Below are 25,981 nucleotides of genomic sequence, written 5' to 3' on the forward strand. Positions count from 1 at the left end.
GAGGCTGTGATTGAATCTTATCCTCTGCAATTAAAAGACCAAAATCCTGAAGTGTGGCACGAATAATCTGTAACAATTTGGGGCAAGAAAAAGTTGGAGGCATAGCAATTAAAATATCATCCATATAATGAATAAATTTCAAATCCAGAAATTGAACCCATAAAATCTCCGAGCTTACTCATTACTAATTGCTCTTTTGACAGCAACATGAAGCCGGGCCAAAAAATCAGTATAGGTTCATTAGGACCTTGCATTATCTTAACAAAAGTTTGGGGGAATTGTCCTGAGTCTTGAATCCACTGCCAAGCCGTAAGTCAAATTGCCTTTAATTGGGCGAGGGCAGCAGGGTTCATCTGACATTGCTGTTTAAGATCAGCCCAGGCACCAGTACCTGTAAGTTGTTCCACGTCAGACCCTCCATTACACTGATAAGCATTCAGGCGAGACACCCTTTCTGCTTCATCTCGCCACCATGATTTAAACTGTATGTATTGAGGAGATTCTAAAGTCGTACGAGCAAACATTTCCCAATCTTTTGGGATAAGTAAATTGTCCTCAGCAAAAGACATTAAAAGTCCAGTAACATAAGGGGAGGCAGTACCATAAGTACTAACAGCCTGCTTAAGCATCTTTAAATATTGAAAACGGACAGGATCATACTGCACTTGAAAAATTCCATTAGGAAGTTCTTCATTAGGAGGCATTTCCTGTCTTAAAATGGGAAAATTAAAAAATCCATTAGGAGGCATGTCAGGAAGAGTCTTTTGGGGAGCCCCTGAATCAGCATCTAACATAACCTTTGTCATTTGAGGGGAATTTGGAAATTTAAAAATACGATGTGGAATGCCAGGGGCAGAAGCAGATGGAGGGATTGATTTCTGCCGTACAGCAGGGAAAGCTTGTGCATCCTGTAAGCAAGCCTCCAGTTTTTGAATAAGATCATCCAAAACATCCAATTTTGGATCATCAGGGGTCTGAGGTAATGGTGGGTATGACTTAGATTGAATCAGACATTTCTTTTCTAATTCAGGTTTTGGAATCTCAGTCTCATCATCAGAAAAATCAGAAAGATCATCAGACTCTGAACTGGGCATGGGAGGGGCAGAAGGCTCAGCAGGAGTCTCATGCATATGTGGAGAAAAAATTTTCTTTTGTGGCTTTACTGAATCAGATTGAGAATGCTGACTGCTATCATCTGAATCAGATTGAAGAGGTTGCAAGGCTAAAACCACCATGTTAAAAGCTGCCCATTCCTCTGCCGATATAACTTCTCCAGCCTGATGAGCTCTCCATAATGCTCTACCGAACTGCCTCCAAATTTTTAAATCAAATTGGTTCTTATTGTCTGGAGTAAACCAATAGCAATGTTTCTGTATCATTTTTAATAATGAAAGTAAAACCTTCTCTTTAATTTTTAATCCTGAAGCAGTCAACAATGATTTCAATACTGCCATATAATCTCTTAACACTGATCATTAACACTTAACACTTAACACTGCTGGGGAATTCCCCATTATGCCCCGACTCTAAATTTCCGGAAGAGATGGCGTAACTCTTCGCTGTCTGTTAAAACCTCCTCAGTCCCGTCCGTTCCCACGTCTTACCTTTCGTGCCCCTCGTTTGGGCCCCAGATGTTGATTAAAATGATCAGAGACGTGAAGGAAGACGCAGCAGACGAGATGCAGGTGAAGAGCAGAGGGCTACTGCTCTCTCAGGCAAATAGCACCGACCCAGCCGCTGTTACAGCTTTTATTACATTTAGCAAGCTAGTGCATGCAAGATAAGCATTAATGCATAAATTCTGCTTTACTGTTCTCAAGAGCAGAAGGCCGTTACCTCCCTTCTGAAGCACTTGGTTATCTATATTGTGTCTCCTAGGAACATCCCAAGAAAGTGTTCTCATGACTTCAAGCGCTGTCAAGGATTGTTTGCAATCCTTGACATTTCTTGGTTAACTCGTTTGCGAGTTCGCCAAGTGAACACATCCTTGGGTGCTGACCACAGAAGTCCATTAACCATTTCCTTCATTGGTTGTAATGGGGTTTGTGACACTACTCTCCCTGTCTAACAGAGGAACAGAAAAGCAAGAGGTCAGAACACTTCAGAGACAGAAATACTTTAATATGGTAATGAGAAAACAATTTGTATCCCCAAGGCTATGCGTTTGAAAAGGAGTATAACTGGCATGAGATGTTTTTGCATAAAGACTATCCTCAGAGATATGCCTCCATCCAACTATTAATGATATTGATTTCACCAAAAAGTCCCAGTCCTAGGCCCCGTGGGGTCTACTCAAGGTCCTGCAGAGGTAGTCTGGCCCTTTTCCCCCTTTATTCCCAATGAGATTTGTGGGCTGCCAATTTTGAAGACAGTGCACCTGCCCCCCTTGCAGAAGGCTGCATCCATTAAACTATCTCTCCCATGTTTCTTAATTCTTGCTGATTCTGGTGATGCTTTGGCACATCCTGGGGACTTGGTCTTTTAGAATGCTGACTCATCCAGAAGGCATCTACTGGAGGTAAGAGCCTTGCCACATGTCTCAAGTCAAAGAAGGATGTGTTGGAGGAGAGGGAAAGTTTTCATTTACTCTCTCATAATCAAGCCAAAGTCAGCATCACTGCCAGGACTTAGGCTGGAAAATTAGTCCTAGAGGCTAGCTAAGGGCTTTCAGCTGCAAGAACAGCTAACATACATCCTGTTTTACTCTGTCCTCCTTACAGCCTCTATGTGTTCCTTAGTATAGGCAGCCTCTCCTTCTTTTCCTAAAATACTCTTCTGGATGCTGAGACGTTCTGGCTTGTTATGTCCTCAGGGAGGCCAGAACACATGCAGAAACCCTGCTGTTTGGCCAGAGCTCTGTAGGCTAGAGCCAAGTACAAAAAACAGACCGAGTTTAGAAACAATGAGTTAATAGTCCTTCGTGGTTGCATCATTTTGTTAGTGATAACTAATCAAATGCTTCATTTAGTCAAATTCTGTTGGACATTTTGTTCCAAGTGCTTTCCAAGGATCAGCCTTTCTCTCACCCTGGGAAATAGCCAAAGAAAAGTTGATGCATGGAAAGGTTTCAAGACTTGCACAAAGACGCACAAGAGTTGAACACCCCCAAGTTGAGTAAGGATTCTGAGCCCTCAGCATTGGGATTCTACAGTAATATTTTTCATGCAGCTGCTTGAAGCTTTGCTGCATTGCCCTGGTTCTTCTCTCTCTCTGCTGGAGTGTGTCCAATTTCTGTTTGTCTGGAACACTTGAAATTTAGGCACTTTCCCCATTTGCCTCATGCTCCCTTCTCTTACAGGGAGAACACACAGTGGTGTGTCTCTTGAGTGTATGATCTGGCACTGTGAAACCTAATGTTTGGTATATCTTATTCTCAAATGGATGCTATTGCATGGTGGTCATATTATATAGTTTTCTTCCAACTCTCTCTTTTCCTTTCAAAAAAGTTGTCTAAACTCTCTGCCTCCGTCACCATACTCCAAATGGCGTCTGCTCACATTGCTCTATGAAATAACTCTTGCTGTCATGGTCTGCATGTTGATGGCACCAGTAGACATGTGTTACTCCTCATTTTTATACATCTCTCAGAAGCACTTAGTACTAATAACCACTTATCACTTCTAGAAACACTAACAATCTTAGCTTCCAGGACTCCATATTATCCTACCTCCAAACTCTCTGGATGCTTCTTAGTTTCTTTGGTACCCCTTTAGTCTCTGGGAAACCATTGAATGTTGGATTTCATGAGAATCTCTATACTCTCTAGGTAATCTCATCCACTCTTATATTTTTAATTACCAGCTAAATCCTGAGGGACTCAGAAATCTGTATCTTTAGGCTTTCCTCCATATTCCTGACCCTACTATTTATCTTCTTTTAATTGTTCAAATACACCTCCAACTCCACATATACTGAATAAATTCAGGACCTCTACTCTACAAACCTAGTTGTCCTCTGTGTCTCTCTGGCTGGCACCTCTATTCATCCTTGACTCCTTCCTTCCACCACATACCATCCCACACAACCCATCTTTTAAGTCCTGCTGATTTTCCTCCGGATGGTGCTTGAATCCAGCCATGTCTCTCCATTTTCATTACCACCCACTTAGCCAATACTACATTCCATCACTTCTCAACTGGACTCCCATCAATTGCCTCAAAAGTGGTCCCCTGTATGCACTCCTGTCCCTCCTGCAACCTCAATATACTCTCCATTTGCTGCACTCAGAGCAAACTGTCACTCACCAGCTTAAAATCCTTTGATGGATTACTGGTACTTGTAGATTAAAGAACGAGATTCTGAGCATAGCCAAATAGGCCCTGTTTGATCAGAACCCTGTCACTGTAGGACTGCAGCTGTATGACAGACTCTGAGTGAGAACTGCCAAGTTGGGCCAAGTTAACCCCTAGACCTGTGAAAATAATAATAAATGATAGCTGTTTTAAGCCAATAATTTTTGAGATAATTATATAGCAATAAATAACTGAAACATGTGCTTTATAGCATGTATCTATTTGTATGAATTGTTTGCATCCATCATAATATTTGTCTATTTGTGTAAAGCATTTGAATAATATCTGTATTCCCTGATAGACTATAATCTCTTATACACAAGTAGGAACAGTGTCTGATTTGCTTATCATTGTATTTATAGCACTAGCAAAGAGCGCATGGTAGGCACTCAAACAGTTTTTGAGTAAATTAATAAACAAATGAATTCCTATTGTTTGGACAAGTTTTAAAAACTTTCCCACATCGACCATTTCCAGTCAAGATGGTGGAATAGATGGTTCCCAGCGTCACTCTCTCCTACAAATCAACCAATTTATAACTGTAAAAATGTAATGATAGCCAAGCTGGCACTGCTGGAGCTGAGGGGAAGAGGAGAAGAGACCTACAGCGTACATGAAGTGGGAGAAGCCACAATGAGAGAAAGAAAAAACTGCTCAGAGTGTTTTGGGCTGTGGCCGCTTTAAGGCTCAAGCTGCTGAGTGCATGGAGCAGGAGCCAGCAGAAGCCACAGCTGTGCCCTTTGGATGAAGTTGCTTGGAGGTGGCAGGGGAGAAGAGGGCCTTGGTGGCCCCCACGACAGCAAGACCACTAATAAGGTTCCCGTGGACTCACACAGGAGCGTGGAGCCAGAATAGCTGAAAAAGGGGAGCCATTCAGAGGCTGGCAAATCATCAGAAGGGACCGGCGCAGTGCTCATCCCATGGGAAGTGTTCGGAGCATGGGCGGTGGGGGAAATGGGCCCACCAGGAGAACATGGGGACACAGCAAGGACAGCCAATCTACCACCCCATGAGCACAGGACTATTCAGAGGAGACTGGTCAGGAATGCAGAATTGCATGGGATACAGTTTGATGAAAAGATTCAGGCCCAGTTCGGAGTTTCTACACAACACAGGTGCCCCCAGTCCCTGGAGAACCAGAAGTACCTATAAGGTCAACCATTCAACCCTGAGTTGCACAAAAAGTCTTCCCTAGGGAAACAGCAGCAAAGCAGCAATTTAGCTCAACAGCACATCTCAAGTACTGGTTCCCACAGGAAGTTTCCCCATTTTAGAAGTAAGCAAAGAACAAAAATTTAGTTCTGGCCCAGGCACACCACCAGCACCTCGGGACCCGCCAGGGGACCTGAGGCATGGAATGGGGGACTGGACCACCCACCCACGACCACTCACACTGCTAGCGCCTCGGGGCCTGTCTGGGGACCTGAGGCTTGGAGCCGGGGACTGGACCCCACTCCCACATCCAGGCACACTGCCAGCACCAAGGAGCATTCCATAAACATTACCTCCATGTGGGTGGTCCACCACAGCCACAACAGTAACCATGGCTGCTGCAAAAGAAGCTAAACATCACAACCACCACACAGATGGTCCACCAGCCACAGGAGTGCACTGACACAAGGAGAGTCACCAGCAGAGACCAAAGAAAAGAATAGGATGTCTCTCTCTACAAAGCCTATTCCAGAGTGACAGAAGAAACATCTGCTCTATGATAATTTTGAGGGACCTGAACACACCTTTCAGCATTGGACAGATCATCTAGGCAACAAATTAACAGAATAACCATTACTCTTTCAGAGGGAGAGAAGAAATCGAGGGTTATCAGTGGTGGGAGCTGGGAGAGAGAGGGGGATAGGGAGAGATTGGACAAGGAACATAAAGAATAAGTACGATTTGTAACAATATACATACTAATAATATTGATTTGATCAACATATGCCAACATTGAATCCCCAAAATATGTATAATCAACTATGTTTCAATAAAAAAAAAATTTCCCACATGAAATCTTGAATAAACACTTTAATACATTTAATTGTGTAATCTCTTAATGATTTTCAAGATGACATTTCTCACTAAAAAGTTAACAACTCAAAGAATAGTGAGTGATGAGTCAACATTCATTCATCAAACATTTGTTGACAATGTGCAAAATCACTCTGGAAACACCACTGGGTTTCTTCACTTTGGTTGCTTAAAGGTGGAATGCTTCAAGAATTTACCAGAAACCATTGGTATTTAAGGATTCCACATTCCCTGTTGCTATGATCGCAATGTTGGTGCAAACCCCCAATTTATATGTTGAAATCCTAACGCCCAAGGTGATGGTATTAAGAGGTGGGGCCTTGAAAGGTGATTACGTCATGAGAGTGGAGCCCTCATGAATGAGATTACTGCCCTTATAAAAGAGACTCCAGAGAGCTGCCTCACCCCTTCCACCATGTGAGGACACAGCAAGAAGGTGCCATATATGAACCAGAGAGCAAGCCCTCGCCAAACACCAAATCTGCTAATTCTTTGATTGTGGACTTCTCAGCCTCCCAAACTGTGAGAAATAAATTTCTTTTTTTTTTTTTTTTTTTTTTTAATTTTATTTTGTCGATATACATTGTAGCTGATTATTGCTCCCCATCACCAAAACCTCCCTCCCTTCTCCCTCCCCCCTCCCCCCCAACAATGTCCTTTCTGTTTGCTTGCTGTATCAACTTCAAATAATTGTGGTTGTTATATCTTCATCCCCACCCCCCCGGTTTGTGTAGAAATAAATTTCTGTTGTCTGTAAACCACCCAGTTTATGATATTTTGTTATGTAGCCCAAATGAACTAAGATACCTATGTTTAATTTTTTGTGAGAAATTACTGAGGCACTTATCTGAATCTTAAAGATTTTGATGCTTCACTGGTGAGTGAACTGTCTTGATTCCCTAGTATCTACATTTCAAAAGAATTTAGTTTTCTGGGCCGACCCTGTGGCTCACTCGGGAGAGTGCGGCGCTGGGAGCGCTGAGGCCGTGGGTTCGGATCCTATATAGGGATGGCCGGTGCGCTCACTGGCTGAGCACGGTGCGGATGACACCGAGCCAAGGGTTACGATCCCCTTACCGGTCCCCCCCCACAAAAAAATAAGAATTTAGTTTTCTGTTTGTTAAATGTTCTTAAAGTGATTGAGGCTCTGTGTCTTTGTGGCAATTAACTAGCAGTGTGGTCACATCTAGGAATCACTTGACTCTACTGAAATGTGGTCATGGAAAAAGCTGGGAACAAAAATAGGAATAGCTGCATTTGACATCTTAGTTGTTTAGGAGGCTTTTGTGAATGCCAAGCATCCTTTGGGTGGTATGGTCAATGAGAAATCAAAGTGGGCTGGAGGGGCAGGAAAGCCATTATGGAGGAGGTGAGGCTGAAAGCAGATTTTGAAGAATAGAAGCAGAGGAAGCAATGTGGCCAGAAACATGGAAGTGGGTGTGCAAAATGCAATAAGTCATAGTAGAATGGTCATGAAGGGGAACAGTGGGAGATACAGCTAGAAAGGAAAATTTAAGCCAAGTTGCCTGGGGCTTTGAAAAGTAGGTTAAGATCTACATGATCCTAAAGTCTAGAAACTATATGTGAGTGATTTTCAAGGAGAATGCAAGATGGCCTCCCAGGGTTGTCAAACACAGCTGCTTGTGAAGAGCCTGATATGCACCATTCCACCTGGGGTGCCCTTTTTCTTCTTTCCTGCTTTTCCAGATCCCTTCTGATGAACATGTGTTGTTTCTCTGGGTGGGTTGGAGCAAGAAGAAAATAAAACAAAAAGATGGAAATCATCTATAATATGATCTATGGCTATCCACTGAGGGCTTTTTTTAAAGCATGAAAGTGATCAGAATGAATCAGTCTCTGAGGAGGATGACTGTGGCAGTGGAGGCAATGAGAAATAAGAAGGGAAACAAATAAATCTATAGGCAGGAAGTGGATGCCTCAGACACTGTTGGTTGCCAACCCAACATCCATTGCTTGCTTTTTCACCACTGGCAGAGCCCCTGTTTTATTCACTTCCCACTTCTGCTCCACAAGATTAAGGGAGTTTTACCCCATCCTCAGCTCTGGAGGCAAATTGTACTTGGTGTAAGCCAACCATGACAGTCCTGTTCCCCCAACCATAAATACATTGGGGGAGGGAGTGGGTCATGTAGTGCAGTTAGACACTGAGATGAGAGGGGAGACCTGCAAAAAGTTTCTTCACTTCTTGTTGCAGATCAGGTTCCTGAAAAGCAGACTCTGAGATGGCAATGAGCATGCATGAGGTTCGTGAAAGAGTGCACTTGGGATTGACAGCTGTAGGAGGAAAGAAAAGGCAGCAGGAGGGGGCAAGAGAGAAGTTCAGCTGTGATGTAGTTTCAATGAAGGCATCAGCCAAACCAACAAGTAAGTTAGAAGATGATCCTGTAGAGTTGCTCTGAGTTGGGGGAAGAAGGCTGGGCATTTATATGCTTGTGGCAGTTATCGGATATTGGCTGCTCCCGGGAAAGGAATGTGTACTTGGGCAAGGCATGTATCTCCAGCAAAGGGCATTTCCAAAAACAGTTGACAGCTGCAGGCTCTCTGCTGCAGAGCAGCTGGGAGAATAAGTTTCTTCAGTCCTAAAGAGGGATATAGGCAGCACATTTCAGTATCCACTATATTCCTAAAAGAATCACACGGACAAGAGACAGTCCCTTTTATTCCACTGATGTTATGTACAGATGTGATGCCTGGAATGCATTAGCCATTTCACAACCAGGCTGAGACTGGAGTCAACACATGAACGGAGGGGTGGAGAGAACTGCAAGGAAAACAGAACCAGAGCCCATGTGCACAGTGCCTGGAGCCTACACAGAGTTCTGGACTCCATATATAGGTGGTGATAAATGTCCATGCTGTTTGCATCAGTTGAGTTAGGGTTTTCTCTTACTTGCATCCCAAGCATCCTAGCCAAGGAGCATACTTCAGGCAAAAGATGATAAAGCTTGGAAAACATACAAAGAATGGGAACAAAGACATAGGTACAAGAAATATCACAAAGAAAGCATCAATAAAACCTAGCTCCTGGCAGCATATGGGGTATGATGGTGACTTCTTTTTTAATAGTAGTCACAACTTGCTTGGTTTTGGAATGGCCAAATAAATTAAATGATGGAACCAATATTCTGGCAAATATTTCAAGTGATTGCTGTGGTAGAAATGTGTTCTGTGATCGCTTAGAACCGCTTCCAAATGTACCCCAGTTTCTTTCTGCTGAACTACCTCTCTGTATTGTGAAAAATCTGCTGATGTGGGAAATCCAGATGGCCCCGCCTCTAACTGTGAAAGTCCAAGGGGTTTGAGGAGGTAGCATCCATCTGATTCTTATTTGCACAATACAGTGTAAGGCAGGCACCTTTTCTTGGGCATATGGACCTTGAATCTAGAACAAGTGGTAGAAGAAATGGCTGTATTTTTAAAAATCCCAATAGCATTATCCTGACGGTTGCTACAGGGCCTATATCCCAGTGCTCTGCCCCGCTCTTACCCAAAGCTGCCTCCTTTTGCTTATTTCTGAACCTTGTAGTTCTGTCTCCCTGTCAACATTGTTCATTCCTGAAATCCTACTCACTTTTAACCAATTTCCAGTCTCTCTTTCTTTAGTAATATAACGCTCGAGCTTTACCTTGGCACTTGGATTCCCAGCTCAGGATATTTCACCCACCCTTGAAATTTGATGTGGTCCTGAGACCAAGTTCTGGTCATTGGATGTAAGCAGAAATAACGTATGGTACTTCCAACTTGTCCCTCTACAATGGAATGTTCGTGTCTTATCCTGAGACTTTCCCTTTAATCTTGGCTGGGGGATGATGACAAGTGGGCAGCCATCTTGAACCATGAAGTGGAAGCGTCGTACTGGGGATCACAGAGAGGCTTCACTAGCTTTGGACTGCACATTTCTGGACTGTGATCTGAGGGAGAAATCTATACATTGAATCAGCCCCTGAATAGTGAGTCTCTATTGTACTTAATTTATGAATGAACAAACTTATCTGGCAAGCCTAATAAATTAGTGATAATAATTTGAAAATATTAATAAAATTCAAAGTTTTGTGGGTTTTTGTAGCTCAAATATTAGTGAACATGAGGTATTTAAACAGTTCTGCATTCAAGAGAAACTACTGCAGAGACTGGAATATTTATAGCGTAATACAGGAAGAATCATGGTATTTGTGTTTCCATAAGACTGAGCAACCATTTTCCTTTTGGATCCAATCTAGAAATTATTTTTTCTGCCAAAACCTAACTTGGATAAAATCCTCTTTTCACAAATGTGTAGCAGAAGCCATGGAAGAAGAAAGCAGTTTCCACTGAACAGAGAGCAGAGCCACAGCACAGAGAATGAGATTTTATTTCCAGAGTTGTATGATAAAAGCAATGGGATTATTGCAGAGTGTCGAAGGAGACAAACTAGCCTAGTAATTTTGTTGCTACATCTCAGGATGTTAAAGCAGTTTTGAGCAATTACTCTTATAGACATAATTTTCTACACATTTTCAGAAAGACCCTATCGCACATATATTTACTGACCAATATCTATGTGTTCCTCTACAGTTCCTAGTTTTCTTGCAATTAGGTGGGACCATATGGCTGGATGTGGCCATGAGAAGTGCGATGCATCATACCTAGGCTTAAGCATATAAGAGCCTATGTGTGTAGTTAAAAGCCCTCCCGCAAAGAAAACTCCAGGCTCAGTTGACTTCATTGGTGAACTTTACCTAACATTTAAGGAAGAAATCATACCAATTCTCATAAACTCTTAGAGAAAATTGAAGAGAAGGGACTACGTTTCTACTCATCCTATTAGGTCAGCATTATTACTCTGATAGCAAAACCAAAGACATTACAAAACAAGAAAACTCCAGGTCAATTTCCCCCATGAACATAGACGTAAAAATCCTTTAAATTTTAGCAAATTGTAAATATTTTCTCCCACTCTGTTGGTTGTGTTTTCACTCTGTTGATTGTTTCTTCTGCTGTGCTTTTTAGTTTGATGTAACCCAATTTGTTTATTTTTCCTTTGGTCGAGGATTAATAGCCAGAATATACAAGGAACTCAAACAATTTTACAGCAAAAAAACAAATAACCCAATTAAAAAATGGGCAAAGGAACTAAATAGACATTTCTCAAAGGAAGATATACGAATGGCCAACAGACAAAATGGTCAACATCACTCAGCATCTGGGAAATGCAAATCAAAAGCACTTTGAGATACTATCTCACTCCATTTAGGACCGTGAATGATAAATGCTGGCAAGGTTGCAAAGAAAAAGGAACTCTCATACACTGTTGGTGGGACTGTAAAATGGTGCAACCTTCATGGAAAATGGTATGGAGGTTCCTCAAACAATTACAGATAGATCTACCATATGACCCAGCTATTCAACTGCTGGGAATATACCCAAGGAATGGAAATCATCATGTCGAAGGGATACCTGTACTCCCATGTTTATTGCAGCACTACTTACAATAGCCACGAGTTGGAACCAGCCCAGTCCATCATCAAATGAATGGATAAGGAAAATGTGGTATATCTACACAATGGAATACTACTCTGCTATAAAAAAGTATGAAATACTGCCATTTACAACAACATGGATGGACTTAGAGAAAATTATATTAAGTGAAACAAGTCAGACACAGAAAGAGAAATACCACATGTTCTCAGTTATTTGTGGGAGCTAAAAATGAATAAATAAATAAATATACAAACAAAGAAAGGGTGGGGGGAAAGAAGACACAATCACAACAATTCCTTGAACTTGTTAAGACAAGTGAATGGATATGATGTATTGGGGGAGAGGGGAGAAAGGGAGGGGGAAAGAGGAATGGGTAAAGGGACACAAAAGTCAACTACAATGTAAATTGAGAAGTTAAAATAAAATTAAAATTAAAAAAGTATATAAATTTTAGCAAACTGAACCAAGCAATATATAATACACAAAGTATAATACACCATGACCAAATGGAGTTTACCCTAGTTTTAACATTCAAAATTCAATCAATTCAATTCACCACATTAACAGTTCAAAAAAGAAAAACTATATATAATAACCTCAATAGATGTGAGAAAAGTATTTGACAAAATTGAACATCCATTTCTGGTAAAATTTTTCAGCAAAGTAAGACTAGAAGGAAACTTCCTCAATCCTATAAAGAGTGCTCCGAAAGAACTGCAGTTAATATCAAACTTAATGGTGAAGATAGAATATTTTCCTCCTAAGATTAGGATGTCCACTCTTGCCAGCTCTATTAAATATTGTACTGGAAGTTCTAGCCAATGAAATCAGGCAAGAGAAGGAAATAAAATGCATTCACATTAAACGTATTCACATTGAAATGTATTCACATTAAAAAGAAAAGAGTAAAACTGTCTATTCAAAGATGGCATAACTGTCTATGTAGAAAATCCAATGGAATCTACAAACAAAAGCAGTTAGAACTAATAAGTGAGCTCTCTATACTATATATTATACAAGAAATTGGAAATTAAAATTTAAAAAGTACCATTTTCATTACCATTAAAACATGAAGGATTTTTGGATAAATGTGGCAAAAGATGTGAAAGACCTGTATACTAAAAACAATAAAATATGGTTGAGAGAAATTAAAGTTCATGGATCAGAAGACTCAATATTTTTAAGTGTCAATTCTCTCCAAACTGATCTATATATTCAACTTAATCCAAATCAAATTCTCAGTAGGCATTTTTGTGTGTGTGTGTGTAGAAATTAACAGATTGATTCTAAAATTAGTATGGAAATGCAAAGGACCTAGAGCCACAAAAACAACTTTGAATAAGAAAAACAAATTTGGAGAAATAACACTCCCCGACTTCAAGATTTATTAGAAAGCTACATTAATAAAGATAGTGTGGTGTTGGCATAAAGGCAGACAAATAGATCAATGAAAATGAATAGAAAGTCCAGAAATAGACCCACACATATAAGGTCGATTGATTTCCGACTAAGATGGAAAGGCAGCTCGGTGGAGAAAGGAGTCTTTTCAACAAATGGTGCTGTAACAATTAAGCATCCATATACTAACAAAAAAAGAGTTTTGATCCATATCTAGAAGGGAACAGGAGAAAATCTGTGTGATCTTGGGCTGGGCAAAGATTTCTTGGATATGACACCAAGAGCATGATCGATAAAAGAAAAAACTTGTTAAGCAGACTTCATCAAAATGAGAAACGTTTGCTCTTCAAAAGACAGCATTAGGAGAACGAAAAGATAAGCCACATATGGTGAGAAAGAATATTTTCAAATCATATATCCAGCATAAATAAAGAACTCCCAAAACCAATCATAAAAAATAAACAACCCTCCAAAATTTGTAATAGACACTCCACCAAAGTAGACATATGGATGGCAAAATAAGTGCAGAAAAGATGCTCAACGTCATTAGGGAAATTCAAATTAAAACCATGATGAGATATTGCTACATACCTATTAGAATGGCTAAAATTTAAAAGACTGACCATACATACCAAGTGTTGGGGAAAATATGTATGGAGAAATTGAAATTCTTATACCCTGCTGATGGGACTGTCAAATGGTACAACCACTTGGAAAACAGTTTGGCAGTTTCTTAAAAAGTTAATCATACACCTATCATATGACCCGGCCATACCACTCAGAATAATTATGTGGAGTGAATGAAGCCATACAGAAAGGAGTACATACTGTATCATTCCATGTATATAAATTCTAGAAAACACAAACTAATGTATAGTGAGAAAACATATTAGTGATTACCTGGGGGAGCAGATGGAGAAGGGTAGGGAGGAAAGGTTACAAAGCGGTGTAAGTAAACTTTTGGGAGTGATGGATATGTTCATTATATTGAGTGTGTTGATGGTACATACATATGTTAAAACTTGTCAAATTGTACACTTTAAATACGTGCAATTTATTGTATTTCAATTATACCTAATAAAGCTATTTTTTCAAAAGTGCTATATGGTAAAGATCAGATTAAATGTGTGGCCTTCAATAAAATGTCTCACTTGTATAAAATTACTCAGGGAAAAAATGTGATTAAGATTATGGCCTTCTCCGTCCTTTTCCAGATTCCCTCACTATTAAATCAAGATAGACAGAAAAAGATACAGGATTTGCAAAGCACCAAAAAAACAAATGTGCCAGATCTGTTGACTATGTCCCAAAAAGAACTACGGGTATGGATGCTACATGCACTTGACTGCAATCATATATTACAAAGTCTAAGAAGTTTTTATTGTTTATTTTTATAGTGTACAATTGAGTGATTTTTAGCATATTCACAAAGTTGTACAACCAATACCACTATCTAATTCCACAACATTTTTATCACCCAAAAAAGAACCACCACACCAATTAGGAGTCACTTCCCATTCCCCTCTCCTCCTAGCCCCTAGAAACCACTAAACTACTTTTTGTCTTTATGGATTTGCTATTCTGGATATTTCATATAAGTGTAATCATACAATCTTAAACCCTTTGCATTTGACTTCTGTCACTCAGCATAATGTTTTTCAGGTTCATTCACGTTGTTGCATGAATCACTACTTCCTTTTTGTGGATAAATAATACTCCATTATATGGATACACCATATTTTGTTTACCCATTCAGCCATTGATAAGTGTAATACATTTTTAGGAGTCTTTTACCGCTAGAGAAGTCACAAGTCTGGACAAAACAAACAAAACAAAATAAAACAAACCTTTGACTATTTAAGACTTCAAGCCATCTGTGGACTTAGAGTATATACAATCTTTATTTGTCAATTAAATATTAAAAAATTAAACAATCCGTCTGTGGGTCCTCAATCTAAGGGCAGAAGAGAAAGCTATATAGACTCAAGGATGGCATATATGTTTTTCGATAACTGCTTTATGTATGGCAAGGAGCAAAATAAAAAAGGAAGAACCTCAAAAGGGGATATCTAGGGACCGTGGAAAACAGTAAACAATTGGGTTCCTCCCAGAGAGAAAATCAGGGCCTGATTCAAGATAGGGGCCTCCACTCATCTGCAGAGTGAAGATGGTTTGTCCACTAGGGTTTAATTAGGAAAGCAGAACCTCTGTAACCAATATGGAATTTGAAATTTAGGATAAGGATTAGACCTTATGCAATTGTGGGAGCTGGTGAGGAATTGTATAGAAACCTGTTGTCTCTGCATCTGGTGATGAGCCTGAGGTTACCATAGGTAGCAGGACCAGCAGTCAGAAAGAAAAGTTGAACATGAAGTGGGAGAGGGTAAGGACAAACTGGCAGCCACAAGGACAAACTGAAAGACACCCAATTACTCAGTATCTCCAGTTTCAGTGATGTGGTAACCTGCAGAAGTTGGCACCTTTTGTCAAGAAGCTGCATATGCATCTGGGTCAGAACTTTAAAAAGCTAAAGGGAGTCAGGAAAGAGCCACAGAATCTGTGGGCCCAGCTGCTGTCCTACACTGTCAACAAAGTGAGCCAGCACTTTATCAGCAGTGACATGCACCCCCTGTAGCACTGCCTGACACCTTACACTGACCTTCAGAGAATACTGGCTACTACTTCACCTTTACCTTCTAAGTTCTCATGTGGCCAATCATAAAGAAGAACCACACAGAAAAGAAAATTCAGGGAAACAGTTTTGGGTTAGCTAAGTTGACATACAAAGCCACCACATGTAGCCTAACTTAGTACAGACCCCAAAAGAGATGGCAATGCGGTACCCAGAAGTAGACTTATCCACAGACTTGAGTAACACAGCAAAGTAAATCAAGAAAGAATCAAAATAAAGACAATTCTCTTACCCATACCTGGCTACAGATATTCATCAGTTGTTCTTGGAGGAAAAAAGAGGAAATTAATGTAGGAAACCAAACAACTACAATGCCGTACACAAATTAAAGTGTAGTGGTTAAGAGCGCAGGTTTTGTAAAGTCAGAAATCCGTATACAAGCTGTGTGTTCTTACATGAGTTACTTATCTTTTTTGTGACTCATTTCTACATCGGGAAATGAGGATAATAAAACTTTCCTCATAGGGTCGTTGTGAAGATTAAATGAGTTAATAAAGAAAAAGCACTTAGAACTGTGTGTGGTGCATAAGTGCATATTAAATGTTAAGACTATAATTATTGTGTATAATTATGCTTTAACTTTATAATAAAGTATATTCATATGATTCTCAGTAAATTTCCAGGTTGTCTTCATGAAATTCTGGGTGAAATGCTCCCTCCATATATCATGGCAGATACATACCTGGAATGGAGGCCCCTGCCTGGTGGTTTTGGGCATGATTCTGGTGTCCAGAATGGGAGAAACACAGTCTGTAGTTTCTTTTGCAGACTGCTTCCCATTCAAAAAATTGTCTGATATAATATACATCTCACTAACATGAATGATTGTCACTTTTACATATTTATATTTATCATTGACACAGGACTTCTTACCTAGAAAAATGATATATTCACATTCTGTGAATAATCACAGAGAAAGAAAAAACTGTCTACTTAAATAAAAACCAAAACTCTTCTAAAATATGCCCTGTGTGTTCAGTGAAGCCTTCTTCTTGGGTAAATAAGGTCAAGGTATTCAAGCAAGTGTAATTGTGGTTTATCAGACTCAATTCTGGATCTGGTGATAATTTTTACTAGAATGTCTGTGTGTGTGTGTGTGTGTGTGTGTGTGTGTGTGTGTGTGTGTGTGTGTGTGTGTGTGTGTGTGTGTGTGTGTGTGTGTGTGTAAGAGACGCTGTTCTCAAAGCAGAGTTTGTATTTAGTAGATTTTCACAGCCAAATCAGCTAATTGTCTTTTGTTACTTTAAAGCATTCAGTACCTGTTTTGAAAGTATGCCTGAGGAGCCATGATTAGGCAAGACCAAACTGGTCAAGGAAGTTTATAATAGAACACCATCCTTTTTGTAACCTAGGTATGGCTGGACCTTTCCAATTTTTCTTATCATAAAGAAAAGAGGTCTTTATTGACATATAAAAATCATAGAGTTTCATTTGTTGAGTTTCATATCTGAGTTCATTCCAAGGTCTCTAAGGTAGTGGGTGGCACTCTTCTGTAGCACTTGATGGTCATGGATGATTCCATGTTATGGTTCACCGAAGGGTTAAATCAGCCCCCTTGTCTCTAGTGAGGCCCATAAGGAAAAAAGTTACCCAAGTTCCCTTCTCTCTCTGGCCACACTATTCAACTTAAACCAGATCAATGTGGATTTTTTAAACTGAAGGATCAGTGTGACAAAGATTTCTGCTTAATATTAGAACCCTGATTTTTAGCTAGGCACATTGCTTCCAAGAATAAAAGACTATATACTTTCTGGTCTCCCTTGTTGTAGAAATGTGATCAAGTTCTGGCCAATGGCATTTGGTGGAAGTGTGTATACAACTTTTGGGGAAGCTGTTTAAGGAAGCTTACTCAGTTGATGGGGGGATTTTTGCTTTCCTTCCATTTTCTTTCCTACCTGGAATACAGATATAATGGCTGGAGCTCTAGCATCCACCTTGAGACATGGGATGGCTTTAAGGAAAGAAAAAGCCACATGGTGAGAACTGCTGAGCAAAAAGTTAGGATGATCCTAAATTCCTGATGACTTTGTGAAGTTGTCATACCAATTGTAGACTGTATATTTGGAAGTTGTTTTGTGCTAGAGAATAAACCATCATGATTTCAGCCACTATATTCAGGTTTCTATTACTAGTTGCTGAATGCAATTCTTGATATAATCAGGAAGTCCTAGAAGGTTATTAGTAACATGCTCCTTTTACATCCTTGCTTAGGCTTTTGCCAGGATGGTATCCCCCATGGATCCTCCTTCAACTACAAATCTAGCTTTCCCAACTCAGATTGGTGACAACTGCCCAAATTCAAATGGCCATTGAATTCTCCCCAAATGATTGCCTCATTTTCTTCCACAGAAAGAATTTCACCCCTGGGTTCCTTCAAGCATGAAACAATGTCTTTGATTTCAGCAGTGAACCTGTTGCTAGTTCCAGTGCAGTCTCAGTTTTATGACTGAGGATGATTCTGGATCACCCATTTATAGTTTAGAGAACCCATCAGTGAAAACTGCAGACTCAGTGGCCCATTTAAGTATGCCACTGACTATATCAGTTTAGATCACCTGGAAAGCAGATGCCAATATGGAGTTAGATGTACAAAAGATTTATTGGGGTTAACACCTGTGAAGGATAGAGGGGAAGGAACGAAAACCCACAGATTTGCCAGATATAAGTGGTAGACTTGGCTTGAAAAGAGATGGGAAAATCCCATCTTGAGCTTGCTCCTCAAAGCTGAGGTATTGGTTCAAGGTGAATGGTGATTATAGTCAGATATTTAATGGAGAGATTCTGGAAATCAGAGAACCATAGAAATACTAATTTAAGCTCTCCATACTTCCCTGGTGGATGGCCAAAGTAAACACATGGGAGAGACCCAAAAGATATTGGGGAAAGTGAAAGCCAAGGGAAACATGACTACTGGCTGCCACTTTGAATGCATTCCCGAACCACACACAGTTCAATCAGCAAAGGGTGGAGGCCTTATAGTTTCAAACTCTTTCAACACAACCTCAGCCAAATTAATTGAATGACCACTATGCTTTTCAGACACGGGGCCAACCTAGGAAATTGGGCTGAAATGTAAAAAATAAGAATTAAAAATCTGAGCAGAGACATCAGTGGCTGCATACTGGGAGTGAGGTGAAATGGCAAGGGTTGTGGGTGGGTAAAGACAGATTCTGCAGTTTAAGTTTAGACAAGTTATTAAACACCAAACTAACCAACCAATCAGACAAAAAATCCTTCAGAAAAATAAAACAAGAATTAATACAATATATTCTATAAAATATTATTTGCAATGTCCAATTTTCAACCAGAAATTGCTAGACATACAAAGAAACTGGAAAGTGTAACCTAAAGTCAGGGGGAAAAGTAATGAATAGAAACTGACTCTGAGTGGATACAGATGTTAGATTTCGCACAGAACATCTTCAAAGCAGATATTATAAATTTGCTCAAGGAATTAAAGGAAACCATGTTTGATAAATTGAAAGAAAATATGTTAATAATAAGTTAACAAATAGGGAAATCTTAATAGAGAAGTAAAAAAGAACCAAATGAAAATTCTGGAGTTGAAAAGTACAATAACACATGAAAAATTTAATATAGCTGTTTCAAATGTCAGTTTGATCAATTTCTTTGAGCTGTGTCTTTTTTAGAAGTTGAAAAGGGTAAATTAGTCCATGACATACTGTTAGTCTCTTCCTACTGGAACAGAGACTATTCCTACAAGGCATAGAAAATAATTGTTTTCAAATGTTATTTGTTTCTGCCTTCTTTCTGAAAAGTTTCAACTAATTGTTGAAACCAACAATTCCATTGAGCTTTACACAAATACGAGTACAAGAAGAATAAGTTTTCCTGCAGTTGTTTTTGGGAGGTCATATTTTTACCGTAAGGTCATCACTGATAAAATAGTATATAATATTTTCAGATACTTGGTCATGGCAGGTAGTTGCTTCAAGGAAAGTGTACTGACTTACGTTTTTGAATCAAGTTCCTTCAGCTTTTTCAGCTGTGCTCAAATCCAAATAGTTCAGAGGGAGGGTCTGTGTTTCTCTGTGTTATTTGGGTTTCTATTTATTTCATCCTTTGCCATTTCAATCCCTTTAAGATCTCTTTTTAATGTCTCTTACGGTTTATTAAAAGTCTCATCTCTTCTAATCCTTCAATTTTCTCTTTTATGATTGTTCCCCTTAGTATTGATTACCAACCTTGAGAAAAGTGCTGTACTAGGCTTCCATTTAAGAATGCAAAATCTACATCATGGTAGAATTGTAGGGAACAAATGACATATAGGCATGCAAACTATATAGCCACAGCCTAGTTGACATCAATTTTATCAGCTTACACATGTATCTTCTCACTCCTTTTCTCATTGCTTCACCCACATGCTGTCTAAGCCCTGTATTTCATATTTCAATCCTTGATGAAAGTAAACTTTGCTGGTTTTGCAAATAAAAAATCTTTTCACTAAGAAGGCATAATCTTATGATGTAGTTCTGACACCGACCCAGTACTGAAGCCTGGGGTGTGGTCTTTTGCAGTATTCTCTCTTCTGACTCCTGAAATCACTTACTTGGATGTATTTGTGGCCAGACTAATCCCTTTACTAATGATTGTAGAAAACAACCAAAATACTACCCAATTATGTTACTCTATCCAGGTTCTCAAAAAGGAGGAGGCATAAAATCCCTTGCAAGTCATCTAGTCTTGGAAACAAAACTGGCTGTCAAATCAATGCAAATGTAGTCTGTTATAGACATAAGGAATAAACAGAATGTATTAATTCTAAGAAAATAGCAATAAATTCCTGTCTCAGATCATAGACAATTTCCAATATTCTGTTTCCTCCTCTTCCCACACACATCCACTACAAATGCTGCTGCTACCACTACCACACAAGCCAAAGAATCATTTTTCTAGCACTTAGGTGGAGAGTGAAAAATGGGATAAAGGATATTCCAAGTATGTCTTCTTCTTGGAGTACCTCTGTGATGCCCATCTCACTAACCACATCCATTTTACTGTTTGTGTTAAGACATACGGTAGTCATGGTTAGGAATAATATTTTTACATACTGTAATAATGAATGTGTAGTGAGTGGAGTTTTTGTTAAGTCCACACTATTATCAGTGTGGGAGGTAGGAAAGGAGGAAACACGTGTATTTGGATCTTCACTGAATACTCTGGAGAAGAATAAGAGCTGACAAAACCAAGAGAGCAAAATTATTCACTGGGGTACAAGGGAAACAATCAGTGTTACGTTAGAAGTTTCTTGTGATCAGAAGCAAGAATGAGGTGGGAAGTCTCTGGAGCCCAAAAGATTTTAAAAATAGAGTTATAGCTATGGCACCAAAACTTGAATATACAGGAAGACCAGATCCTGGGTTCTTAGAGGTCACATCAGGAGACTTACAGGGAGTGAGAAAAGGAAAGGGTCAAAGAGCCTTGCCAAGTTGCGTCATCCCATCTGAAGCTAGAGTGCACTTAGATTGGCAAAAGAGAAACTGGGACTCAGTTAAGCTCTCTTACATATTTTCTAGTATTCTTAGGACCATATATGTAGTGAATTTTATAATTTTGCCTTGGCATCCATTTTGAATACAAGTTGGACTTTCTCACACCAAAAACAGGGCTGAGTCATCCTTGACACAGTTCTCTGCCTCCTCCCAGTTTCTCAATGTGGTTGAGCCTTTAAATAACTGTCTCCTGGTGACCACCTCCCTCTGAGACAGCTAGATGCAGCCTACTTGACTGGTTCCGCTGACCCCACACCCACATGGGCTGTGCAGATGTGCCACAGTGACCACCTCTCAGGCACAGCATGACCTCCTGGAACTCGTTGTGCCTGCTTGCTCTAAGCCCACCAATTACAGCTCCCCAAGGGAAAGCTGTTTGGGTAACACCCTGGACCCCAATAAGGGCTTCACCCCACAAGTCCCCTGCTCTCTCTCTCTCTCTCTTGCTCCCCACCCGCTGGTTGAGCTTAGGTGTCCCAGACTGCTCCCCCCTTCCTGTTGGCCCTGTGAGGCATATTGCCCTCTTCTCTCTGGAATCGGTAAGTAACATAGGACTCCATGCTGAAGACTGGGGCATGGTCTTTTGGAGTAGTCTCTCTTCTGATTCCTGAAATCACTTACTTAGACGCATTTGTGGTCAGTTATTTCATGTGTTTTGTTGAGTTGCCTCCTCTGTGTCTCACCTGGCTGACAGTCCTGAACTTCTTTCCTAGTCAGGGCTCTCCTATAGAGTGGCTATCTTGGTAGAAATAGACTGAAAAATCTCAAGGGCATCTGCCAGTATTAACAAGTTTCCTGTGAGAGGGAAACTCAGTCATGGGTCAGACACTTAGGCATTAGGCCGTTCACCAGGATAAAGAAGCATCTGAAAAGGCACACTGTAAACATCCACAACCACCTCCCTTGAAGTCCCATCAGGGCAGGGCTAGAGTTTATAGGCACTCTCCAGAGGGAGACCAAAGGACCAAATTAGAGAAAAATCAAAACACAATAATTATGCTTTGGAATCTTGACTGTTTTACATTATTCAAATTGTCTTTTAAAAATGAGTTTTAAGTTATTAAAAGTATAAATAAATATTTCAAACTCCTTCACTCAGCTTATTGTGAAAGCACATGTATTTATTTGCTCTTCATTGGTGCATAGGGTAGGTATATTCAATTGTGGCAGTTTCCTTGTTTCTGAGGGCTTACAATTAGCCTACATTTTCCAATTTCCCTTGCAGTACATTGGGCCCATATCACTGAATGCCAGTGGAATGTGGGCAGAAGTGATACATGCCACTTTCAGGCCTGGAGAATGCCAAGGCCCAAAGAGAATGCTAAAGTCACCAAATGGGAGGAACCAAGGCCCCTGACTGACTGTGTGGAGCAAGGCCATCCACTCACCCTTAGTGGATTATGACATGGACAAGAAATAAACATTTATTGTGTTAAACAACACAAATTTGACGTGTCTTTGTTACAACAGTTAGACAACCAGTATCTTTCAGAGAAAATAACCCAGAAATTCCTGCTAATTATTACTATAAGCTTGCTTGTGAGAAATAAGATTCTGAAGGTGTATAGTAATTTGTAAGTTCAGATCAATTATTCTCCACTCTGTGTTGTATCACGATTACCTAGGAAGTGCCTTTAAAAGACATATGCCTCAAAAGACTAGCCCTGAGCTAGTGAATCGGAACCATAGGCAGTTAACATTTTAAAAACTTCCTTGTGCTTTACACATGCCCTTGTCTAAGAAAAACTATTCTAAGACAATCCAATTTTTTGTCCTCATTTTCCTGCTGCAGGTTTTCTGTGGATTTCTAAATATTTTTATTTATCTACCATGTACTACCAGAGGGAGAGCAGGACTGGAATATTTGAAGTACAATGAGTATAATACTGTGCTTCCATCTCAATGGTGCAAATGCCTTAATAACAGGATGTTTTAATACTAGTTTTGGCTAAGGGTTCTTCTTCCCTGGAAAGAGCTGGGAAGGATGCTGTGCTCTCTTCGTTTCTTTCTGTGCAGATAATCCAAATTTTATTATTAGATCAAGCTAGATTGTCAGAACTCGTTGTTTTGGGTCCATACATTTTACTGAATTTTAAAGTATATTTTGTTTGTATTTTAAAAATTAACATGTAATAAAATTGACCTTTTTTGGGTGTACAGTTCTACATTTCTATAAAGTTTACACATTTATAGTTTAATGCAATGCCACCAAAATCAGCATACAGAACAGTTCCATTATTCCAAAATACTGCCTCATACTTTCCCTTTGAAGTCACACCCTCTTCTCACACTTAACCCCTCGCAACCACTGATCTGTTCCCTATCATTACAGTTTTATGTTTTTGACGTTATAGAAATGAAATTATACAGTGGATAACCTGCTGAGACTGGTTTCTTTCACTCAGCATAATGCTTCTGAGATTCATTCAAGCTGCTGCATATATTAGCAATTTATTTCTTTTTAATGCTGAACAGTATTCAATTATATGGACCTAATACAGTTTGCTTTCTATTCATCATTGAAGTATATATGGGTTGTTTCCAGGCATTAGATATCGTGAATAGAGCTGCTATAACACATATGCGTACACGTTTTTGTGTGAACCTGTTTTCTTTTCTCTAGGGCAAGGGTTTTTAACGTCAGCGTCCTTAACACTTTGCAATGGAGAATTCTTTTGTTGTGGGGGCTGTCCTGTGCATTGCAGGATGTATAGCAGCATCTCTGGCCTCCACCCACTACCTGTCAGTAGCATTCTCCTCACCCCCCCCCCCACCGAGTTGTGGCAACCAAAAATGTTTCCAGATATTGCCAAATGTTCCCTGGAGTGGAGAGTGGGAAAAATCCCCTTGGTTGAGAACTACTGCCTTATGGCAACAAAAGCATCTAGTTACTTTAGTGTGAGCCTGCCAATAACAAATATCAGCTTTTGTCTTAAAATGTCTCTACCTACATTTCGGAAACAAAATTTTTTCTGGATATAGAATTCTAATTTGGCAGTTGTTTTCTTTCAGCACATTAAAAAAAATCATTACATTACCTTTTGGCTTCATTGTTTTGGTTAAGAAGTCAGTTTTTGTTAAGTCTTAAAAGTGTTCAAGCTAATATACATTTTTTTGGGACTGCTTTTAATATTCTTATCTTTGGTGGTGGTGTGGTCACCTCACGAGATGGATTCCTCACCCCCACAAGATTTACTTCTGATATCAAGATTGGTGATACCACATACACACCCCAGAATGTATAAAAAGATTTATTACACACATAATGAGGCTTACTGGCAAGATCAGGGAAGGTTTCCCAAGGTGGTCTGAAAATGGCTTGAGAATATAGAGAAAGAAGTTGGCTTGTGATTTTTATGGTGCTTAGGGGGTGGGTCTGGGATAAAGCTTCGCATGTGCAGGCTGAGGTTTGTGTGGTTTGAACTTCCAGCTGGTGCCGAAGGAGGGAGCACTTGGGCTCTCTTATCAGCTTGCCCTGATGTGGGGCAGAAGAGATGGAGGGAGGAGTGGGCTTCAAAGTTGTCAACAAACATAAAAAATGGAGTCATACCTTGTATTACAGGTGCTAAATTTTATTATGAATTGAACTGGTGTGGTTTTATATTTTTCTTGCTTGCAGTTTGTAGTGCTTCTCGAATCTTTGGATTGATCTCTTTTATTTTGAAAACTTTGCTGAAATTATTTCTTCAAACATTGCTTCTGTTCCATTCTCTCTTCTCTGCTTGGGATTCTAACTACACATATATTTGACCTTGTTATAATACTACAAATGTCTCAACACTCAAGCATTTTCTGTATTTTGCATAAAATGATGAGTGTTCCTTTGTACTACAGTCTGAATATTTTCTTCTGGACTATCTGTTTACTAATCCTTTCTATAAGATCTATTAGTAAAACCAAACATTGATGTCTTAAATTCATTGCTTGTATTTAGTTCTAGACTTTACATTTGGTTCTTTTTTATAGCTTCCATTTTTCCACTAAAGTCCTCACTCTTTTTTATTTATTCCTTAAAAATATTAAACTTTAGAAACAACTAATACTTCTTGGTGGCAAACAGCCCCATGTGCCAAGCACATGTATTTGGGCTTCCTTCCTCTCTCAAATTTTGGCTCCATAATTTTTTTCTGTCTTGCTAGCACTGTCATACTTTAAAACACTTTTGTCCTACTTTTCTGTCTGTTCCCAGTGGTAGGGTGGTATGAGATAGTCACTTATTAGGAATTATCAGACAACTAGAGACTTGCTTTTAAATACATATGATCACATTTTACAAGATAACTGTCCCAGTTTGTAAAAAGTCAATGTCATGACAACAAATACGGGGAGGGAACTCTTCTAGATTAAAAGAAACTTAAGAGACATAACAATCTAATACAATGCGTGAACCTTGATTAATTCCCAGTCTAAATAAGCCAGCTTGTAAAAGACATTTTGAGAAAAAGGGAAACTTGAATGTGAGATTAAGTAGTAGCCAATACTAGAAAATTGTTGTTAACTTTGTTAGACAAGATACTAGCCCTGTGGTAATGTACAAAAATACACAAAACGTCAGTTTTAGAACTGCATCCTGATGTATT

Source organism: Cynocephalus volans, chromosome X, assembly GCF_027409185.1.
Source record: "Cynocephalus volans isolate mCynVol1 chromosome X, mCynVol1.pri, whole genome shotgun sequence".
NCBI classification, from domain to species: Eukaryota; Metazoa; Chordata; class Mammalia; order Dermoptera; family Cynocephalidae; genus Cynocephalus; species Cynocephalus volans.